The sequence below is a fragment of the Pteropus alecto genome, unplaced genomic scaffold (assembly GCF_000325575.1).
Source record: "Pteropus alecto unplaced genomic scaffold, ASM32557v1 scaffold105, whole genome shotgun sequence".
Lineage (NCBI taxonomy): Eukaryota > Metazoa > Chordata > Mammalia > Chiroptera > Pteropodidae > Pteropus > Pteropus alecto.
Window position 1 is genome coordinate 2,074,921 of NW_006436294.1, and position 8,351 is coordinate 2,083,271.

General features: G+C 54.6%; 1 protein-coding gene across 1 annotated transcript in view; it reads right to left on the minus strand.

Moving 5' to 3' along the window:
• NDRG1 (N-myc downstream regulated 1) overlaps positions 1-8,351 on the minus strand; it is a 45,721-nt gene that overhangs the window by 21,452 nt on the left and 15,918 nt on the right. The window lies entirely within an intron of this gene.

Sequence of the window (8,351 nt, forward strand, 5' to 3'; positions counted from 1 at the left end):
GAGGTCAGTGATGGTCAGTCCGAGGGATATAGCTCAAAAAGAAAGAATTACACCCCTATGCTCAGACGCCACCTGCAGAGCAGGCAGGCGCAGCATCTGGGTTTTTAACAGGAGCCGGCTCCCTTCCCCGCCCCAGGCAGGGTGAGGCAGGGGCGCCCTGGACCTCGCCCTGAAGATCCCCGAGCAGGCGAGTCAGAGTCGGAAGCCGGGCGCGTCTCCCGGGCTAGTGCTGCATCTTTGAAATGGGCACACGATAGAACCTTACAGGGAAGCGGGTGTTTACCAGGTGATGGTGGTGGGGTGAACGAGGCAAAGCATGGAGAGAGCCCCAGCCCCCTGGGAGTGCCCAGGCCCGTCCCCAGCACAGGGGTCCTCCTGGGCCACCTGCCTGACCACCCCAACCAAAATGAATCCCCTGATCGCAGAGCCCGCCCTCTCCCTGGCACCCCCTCTTCCCCTCAGGGGTTGGCTCTCGGCCCCACAGTAAAAGCACTGGAGAAACCCAGACCCTGGAGCCACGGCCCGGCTCCAGCTGAGGCCACCACGTCTGCTGGGCCCAGCCCTGGCCCCAAAGCCGCTGTAGGAACAATGGCCCATTGTGGGGGCCACATTCTCTATTATCTCCCCAGCTGACCCACATGGCACTCTCTAAAAATACGCCAGGCCAGGCAGTACCCCACCGGCCTAGGACATCAGGGTTCAAATCCGCATTCCACCCTTCCCCAGCCCTGTGAGTCCCTGGGGCCTCACCCCAGGTCCTGAGCAGAGAAGAACCTTGTGTCCCCGTGCAGTGCCCCCGTGCTGGAAAAGGGGTCCTCAGTACGGTGGCAGAGGGATTTAATGAGGTGCCTGGGCACTACTTTAGTGGCAGGTATGGGACACCTAACCCTGGCCGGCATCAAGGACGTCCCTGGCAGCCTAGGTGTGGGATGGGTAACAGATGTTGACTCATCCCTTTGGAGACCTTAAAATTATACAGCTGTGGAGCCAGAACTAATTCTGTCTCAGAAGGCAGGGGTTGCTTCGCTTTACTGTCAAGTCCTCAGGCCTGGGCACAGCTGCCTGCCCACAGCAGGTGCGCAGGGTCTGCTGGGTGATGACCGTCCCATCTCACGGAGAGGGAGGCCGAGGCCGAGAGAAGGTCAGTAACTGGCCCAAGGTCACACGGCTGGAATGGCGCAACAGGACCCGAACCAGAGCCCGTCCGAGTTCAAAGCCGGGGCACTTTGACACCTGTTTTCCACTCCATGCCACGTGTCACGTGAAGAAGGGAAACCTTTACTATGCGCGTGCACTGTGGCTCTCTAAAAAGGGGCACAGGGAGTCAGACCTCTCACTGAGGTGAGTGTAGATGGATTTTTATCTCCCAGCATCTCCACGGACTGGCAACCCACGGGGCGCGTCCTGGGACACACTGACACGTACTAGAGAGAATGAGCACCTGCTCCTCCTCCAACGTGCACTGGCCCCTGCGCTGCCGAAACGTGGGTCAGACCCGGGAAAGGCCTCGGCACAAACGTCACTTTCCTGGGGAGCCCCTTCTAGCCACTGCACACGCGACACGTGCTCCTTTGTTCTCTTCCCTGTAGCCCCTACACAAGGACAGACATCCATTTCACAGCTGCCTCCCCGACCCGACAGCCAGTTCCCAGAGGGAAAGGCTGGCTCTGCCACTGTCGGGTTCTGGCCCACAGAAGGCACTTCGAGATTTGCCCAGTCGGCACCACCTGTAAGCCAGTAAGTGGTAAACGGCACCCATCCTCGCTGTCTACGCTGCTTGTAAGCCCGCAGGTGGTGAAAACAGCGCCTCCCACTGGGCATCCTCAAAGATTTCATCTATTAGGCTTGGGAGCTTTCTGGAGGACTATGTTTGTTCTGTTGTTCTCTCTATGACAGAATGCCCAGGAATGTGCCTCAGAAAACTCTCCCCTTCTCTATCTCCCCTGTAGCCAAGGGCACTCAGAAGACTCAGTTCTAGTCAGTGAGTTGCCAGCAGAACTTGCAGGAGCTACAGGGAGAATTTTTTTAAAGGGTCGAACTTGACCTTTTGATTTTTCCCTGTCACCCTTCCACCTGCTTACTCCCTGGAACATGGACGAGATGTTTGGTAACTGAGCAGCCATCTCATGAGCATGAGGACGAAAGCTACATGCTCAAGATGACAGAATAGGAAGCTGGAAGGAGTCAGGACTGGGTGACACTCATAGCTGCTGTCCCGGGCCTTCTAGGGGAGCACAGATAGCAAACATGTCTTGTTTCAGACACCGTGCAGTGGTATCAGTCTTAATGATGCACCCACCGTGCGCCCTTGTCCGAGTCACCGGCTTTCTCCGAGAATTCCTTCCCTCAGCTGAAAAATGAGGTCAGCGACAAAGCCATCTGGTCATGGAGATGCTCCCAAGATGACAACCGGGGTGGGGACTGGGAGTGTTTTGCAAATTGCAGCATTTCCTGCCATGGCCATTGTTATGGACACTGATCCCAGAGAGGATGACTGTGAAGCCACCAAGGCCAGCCTCGGCTTAAGTCAACTGGCCGGATGATCCAGGGGAGCTCTGAGACCAGCTGCTGCCGCCGTCCCCGACAATCCGCCTGGTCAGCAGGCCCCGTAGAGACTCCGAGGCTTTGGAGTCTAAGAGGATGACACACTTATGGGCCTAAGTCAGCAGGCGCGCTGGGCTGGCCCTCCCCGCCTCAGTCACAAGCCTTGGTCAAGGCAGAGCCCGAGGGCAGAGGCAAAGAAAGCTGATTCGGGCTCATCAGACACAGCCTTTATTAAGAGGCAAATCATCAGAACAGAAGCTCAAGAGAAAAGGCCAGAGTGTCGCCTACTACCATCTTTTTGTGAAACGACATACCCCCCACCTCCATTCTCTCTTCCAGGTTCCTCTCCTCTGCCCACAGCGGGGGACGGGGAGGCCTACCTGTGCCCTTGATCTTATCCTTCCCATTAGGTCAGGAGCACGTAAAGAATGAAAGATGACCAGGAGGGGCGCACGCGTGGAAGGAACAAACGGTATTTGCATGTAAGGACGGCCATCCCCTTACTGAGCAAATACTACAGAGCCGGAAGAGCCAGCATCCAAGAGCACACGCCTGCAGGTAGAGTTAAGGTCTGCAGACTCCAAGCCCTGATTCTCACCAAAGCCCAGGGCTGCAACGGGCACCTGGGACATCGGGAAAATAAGACGAGGGTCTCAAAGAGGTCAAGCTGGACCTGTGGCTACGCCCTCTTTGGAGTCAGGAAATAACGTGCTGCATGCAGAGGGTGTCAGCCTGGAACATGGCTTGAGGCTGGACCCACGCTGACCACTGGAATTCTCTACGGAAGAAAGAATTAGAAGCAAAATCTCTCTCGGATTAGAGAAAAGAGAAAGTAGGAAGACAGCCACCCACAAAGCAGCGGGGAGGAGGAGGAAGAGGAGGAAGAGGAGGAGGAGGAGGGGGAGAAAATTACTAGGGTACAAATTTCGTGTGTATGACACCTCGGGGACAGTGATGCTACCCCAGCTTTCACAGATTAGAAAGCTAAGCCCCTGGGAGGTCAGGCAACTGGCCGGGCAACTGACACGTGGCTGGCAACGACAGAGCCAATCTGAACTTGCTACTATCCACTACCCCTGTTCTGTGACACCAGGAGATGAGCGACTATACCAGGTCAGCCTGATGGCCTGGACTGGACACGCCTGGGGAGACGGTCAGAGGAGCCCCACCACCCGCCGGGAGGGCATTCCTAGAAAACCCGCGGAGGAGAACAGAAGAGGTAAAGCCTCATTGTGCGCTGACCCGGACGAGCAGCGTGGCCATCTGTCACCGGGTCTGCTTTAAGCCCCAGCGGCTTCCCTAGGAAGTGCAACTGGGGGCGGGCGGGGATGGGAAACGGTGGGTTGAGGATTTCCAAGCCTCCTGGTTCTGCCCACCTTCAGTGAGGGGGCAAGAGAACAAGAAGCAACTGTGTGGAAAGAAAGAAATTAGTAAAAGGCCGCCATTTCCACGTGCCCTGCGAGCTGATCTGCTTCCAAGAGAAAGGAAAAACTCAGCCCCACCTCCACCCAACAGGGATCAGAGGTCCCCCCTGGCCCAGTTCCACCAGACTTGGAGCTGCAGAGCTGGAGCGAGGCTTCGGGAGACCCTGCCCAGCATCCCTCCTGCCCCGGCCCCTCTGCTCCCTCCACCGGAGGCCCCATGGGTAACATCAGCTTACGGCCAGGGCGGCCCTGGCGAGCATGTAAACACAGATTCCATAGAAACCAAATCAAATCAAAGCATCTGAGGAACTAAAGATCCAGGCGGAAGGAATCAGGAACAGCAAACGCAAGAGGAGAGGCGATTTGGGGCCGTAGGAAGAATGGAGTCAGCTGTGCCAACCTCCCCCCCATTACTCGTGTGGACTCTGGCTCCGACGCGGAGACAGTCATATTTTGTCATCTATCTCATCGCTCTGAGTGACACTGGGCAAATTTCTTAAAACTCCTCGCTCTTCAACTATAAAATGAGGAGAGCGGCAATTCCTCTCGCAGGGTCGTCGTGAGCGATCGATGAGATGATACAGGAAAAGCCGTCGGCCCAGTTTCCGGTATACTGTTGGTGCTCTATTACGGCTCCCACGTTTACTACATATGATAAGAGTCAGGTGGGCTGAAATGTAGGACTATGTTAACAGCACCCCTTGGGGCAAGTTTCTTCATATCTTCAAACTGATCCGTCATCTGCAAATGAGCAGTCCCCGCCCCGCACCTCAGCGAGGAAGCCCCGGCCAGAACGGGTGAGTGGGCATGCAAATACCCATTCCCCCCGCTCCTCACGGCGGCCTTGCTCAACAAAGCTTCTCGACCCGGAACAGAAGAGGTAGGGCTGGTGGGACCTGCCAGCTCCGATATGCTTGGACTCTAGAATTCTAGCCAAAGAAAAGAAGCTAGAACCCCTAATACTCCCATCTACTCCACTCATCAGACTTGCAAATACGACTGTACCTAGAACCTGATACTAGAACCCTCTCTGCAAAGCCAGATCGAACCGTGTCCATCCTACAGCCACAGCACCTCTGGCCGGCAGCCTGCCCAGCCCCGTGCTCTGAAGGCAATGGAGGCCTCTCCAAGGGGGCAAAGCAGAGTCCTGAGAGCAGCTGACTGAACCTTACATGCCCGGGAATAAATCGATTCGCCCTAAAACATCGCCCAGGCCAAAACAAACTGCCCACCCTAGGGTGACATCAGCCAGAGAGGGATAAGGCCACAAGGCCATCTGTCCTGGCCGCTGAGCTGTCTCTTGAGATAAGCCACCCAACAGGTGGGGTGGCAGACCCCTTCAGCAGCTCCTCAGATGAGCCCTGGGCATCAGTGTATATTTTAATTCATGAAAAAAAAAAAACAACCCCAAAACCTGTATATATACATTCTCGAATTTCAGACACACAGTGAGGCAGCTCTGACTCCTTCAAGTCAACTCCTAAGGAACTAGCCGGCCGGGGCCCCGTTTCAGTGGGCAGTAAGAACCTACAACCAAAGGAGAAGATGAAAGTGGATCTCTATTAAGGCACGTCGTCGACTTGAGTCCCACATCGGCTCACCCTCAATGGGTTAAACATTAGCCCAGGGGTCCCCAACCCTCGGGCCGTGGACTGGTTGGTACCAGTCTGTGGCCTGTTAGAACCGGGCCACACAGCAGAAAGTGAGTGGCAGGCAAGCGAGCAAAGCTCTGTATTAGCCTCTCCCCGGTGCCGGCATCACCGCCTCAGCTCCACCTCAGGTCATCAGGCATTAGATTCTCATGGGAGCACCGGCCCCTGGTATCAAACAGGTTGGGGACCGCTGCTTTATCCCATCAAAATATCATGTATATTATTTGCTTGACCAGAGGTTTTTGATAGGAATTGCAAAGGCGGCTGAAATCTGGTCCTCGAGGCCTAGCTGGGCCATTCCAGGTTTAGCCCTGCAGTGACGCATCGGGGTTGTATGAACTGGGCTGTGTCGAACAGAGTTGGGTCCAGTGGGGTCCCTTCACCGCTGCTGGCCATGGGAGAGCCTCAGTTTCCTCATCTGTAAAGTAGGGATGATGGTACAAGTCCCACAGGAGAGCAGGGGAAAGCCTGGATCCTGGCCTGGCTCATCAAAAGACATTGAAATCCACAGCAGGTAGGGGACTATCGTTTTGTTCCTGGGCTGGCAGGCCTTGCTGTCACCCTTGACCAAGGCCTTGTCACTCCCTGGCCCAGGCCAGAGCAGTAACGCATTAGGGCACAAAGAACATAAGTCACCACATTACACTTTATCTTCTGAATGAAATCCTATAGTGACCCACACCCACGATGCTGGAGGCTGCTGGAAATCTGGGGAAATCATCATAAATACCATGAAGCAGCTAATCTAGGAGCCGAGCCCAAAATAATATAGTTCTAAACAAAGAGCTTTTGGAACCAACCTTGACCAAGTGTCGTTCAGTAGTCAGATTCAGCTCAAATATTGTGATTCATTGGTAAGATTGAGCCTATGAATAGCTTACAGGAAGAACTCACTTCGCCCCTGGCTGGCTCAGAACCCGAGACAGAGGGGTCTGCGCACGTGCTGTTGCCTCTACGGGGAATGATTGGTCCCCAGTCTTCTGATCACAGTCTGGCTCCATCTATCATTCAGGTCTCAGTTGGAATGACTGGTCCCCAGTCTTCTCCTGGTCACAGTCTGGCTCCATCTATCATTCAGGTCTCAGTCCAATGTCACTTCCTCCAAAAGCCTTTCCTGACCCCTCGACCTAAGACTGTGCCCCATTGTACCACGCTGCCCACGCCGCCATCTTTCAGCCCCTGCAGTAGCTGGAATGTCATGTCTGCATAGCTGTTCATGCTGTCCGTTAGCCACCCCGTCCTAGGAAGTCAGAAAGAGTAGCTTCAAATGTGTGCCCCGGAAGCACTCTGCTTGAGTTCAAACTCCAGCCCTACCTCCGTCCAACCCTGTGACCTCAGACCAGTCACTTAACCTCTCTGCGCTTCAAGTTCTCCATCTGTAAAATGGGTATAGAGACCGTTTCCAGCATCGGACGAGCGAAACGTGGGACATGCTCAGAGTGATGCCCGGGGTCCTGCTCCCTGTTCAACGTGCTGAGCTCTTACTCCAGAATCTAAGTTCCTGACAACAGGGATCACTGCCTATCACACTCGCCACTGTATCCCCAGCACCTAAGACAATGCCAGGCACAAAGCAGGCGTCTGTTCCTCAAAGGACATGCAATCGGAAAATTGGCCCCAACCTCACAGGACAGCTCTGGGATGAGCTGGGAGGGCTCAGACCAGGCTGGTACCTGGTGGGCACTGACCTCATCCTGCCTCCTCCAGCCTCTCTCCTAGGCTCCCCTGTGTGGTCTCCAGGTCCCCACTTCGCTGATGTCTTGAGGGTGCAGCCCCCCCTTCACCCACCTCAGCAGCCTGAGCTGCCTTCAAGTCGGCCGACACCGGCAGCTGGGGCCAGAACTCCTGGTTTCCGCTCCATCTACTACCTGTGTCCAGCCCAGGGACACGTACCAATGCTTTGCGAACCATCAAGAGCAACGCGAAAGTGAGACACGATCTTCACAGTGAGCAGATAAACTACGCATTCTGGTTTCCAAACCAGTAACCAAGATTTTTAAAATGTGCAATAACCATGTGATCCAGCAATTCCGCTTCTGCGTATATACCCCGAAGAATTGAAAGCAGGGAGTCAGACAGATACTTGGACACCCATTATTCATAATAGCCAAGAGGTAGAAGCAACCTAAGTGTCTGCTGACAAATGAATGAATAAACGAAATGTGGTCCATCCACACAATGAATATCATCCAGCCGCAAAGAAAAGGACATCCCGACACATGTAACAATGTGGATGGACTTAAAAGCATTACGTTAAGTGAAATAAGCGAATCACGGCGCGAGAACTATTATATAATGCCACTTGTGCGAGGTCGAGTTCATAGAGACAGAATGTAGAAGGGCCGTGGCCAGGGGCTCGGGGGAGGGAGGAGTGGAGAGTCAGTGTTCCATGGGGACAGAGCTCCGCCGCGGGATGACGAAGAGTTACAGAGACAGACGGTGGTGACGGCTGCAGAACAATGTGAATGGACTTACACCCGCTGAACTGCACATTTAAAAACGGTTAAGATGGTAAATTTAACTTCACACACATACACACAACTCACAGCAGAGTTAGTGGACGGGGTGTGGGAATCATCACGTCAGGGTCCCCGGCACTGTCCTCTCTACACTGACACTCGAACGAGACTGGAACGACTCTCCCCATCTCACAGATGAGGAAACTGAGGCTGAAGGGCGATAAAGTACTTCCTCTGGGTCAAAGTGCCAATGAGGGCACACCTGGCTCTCG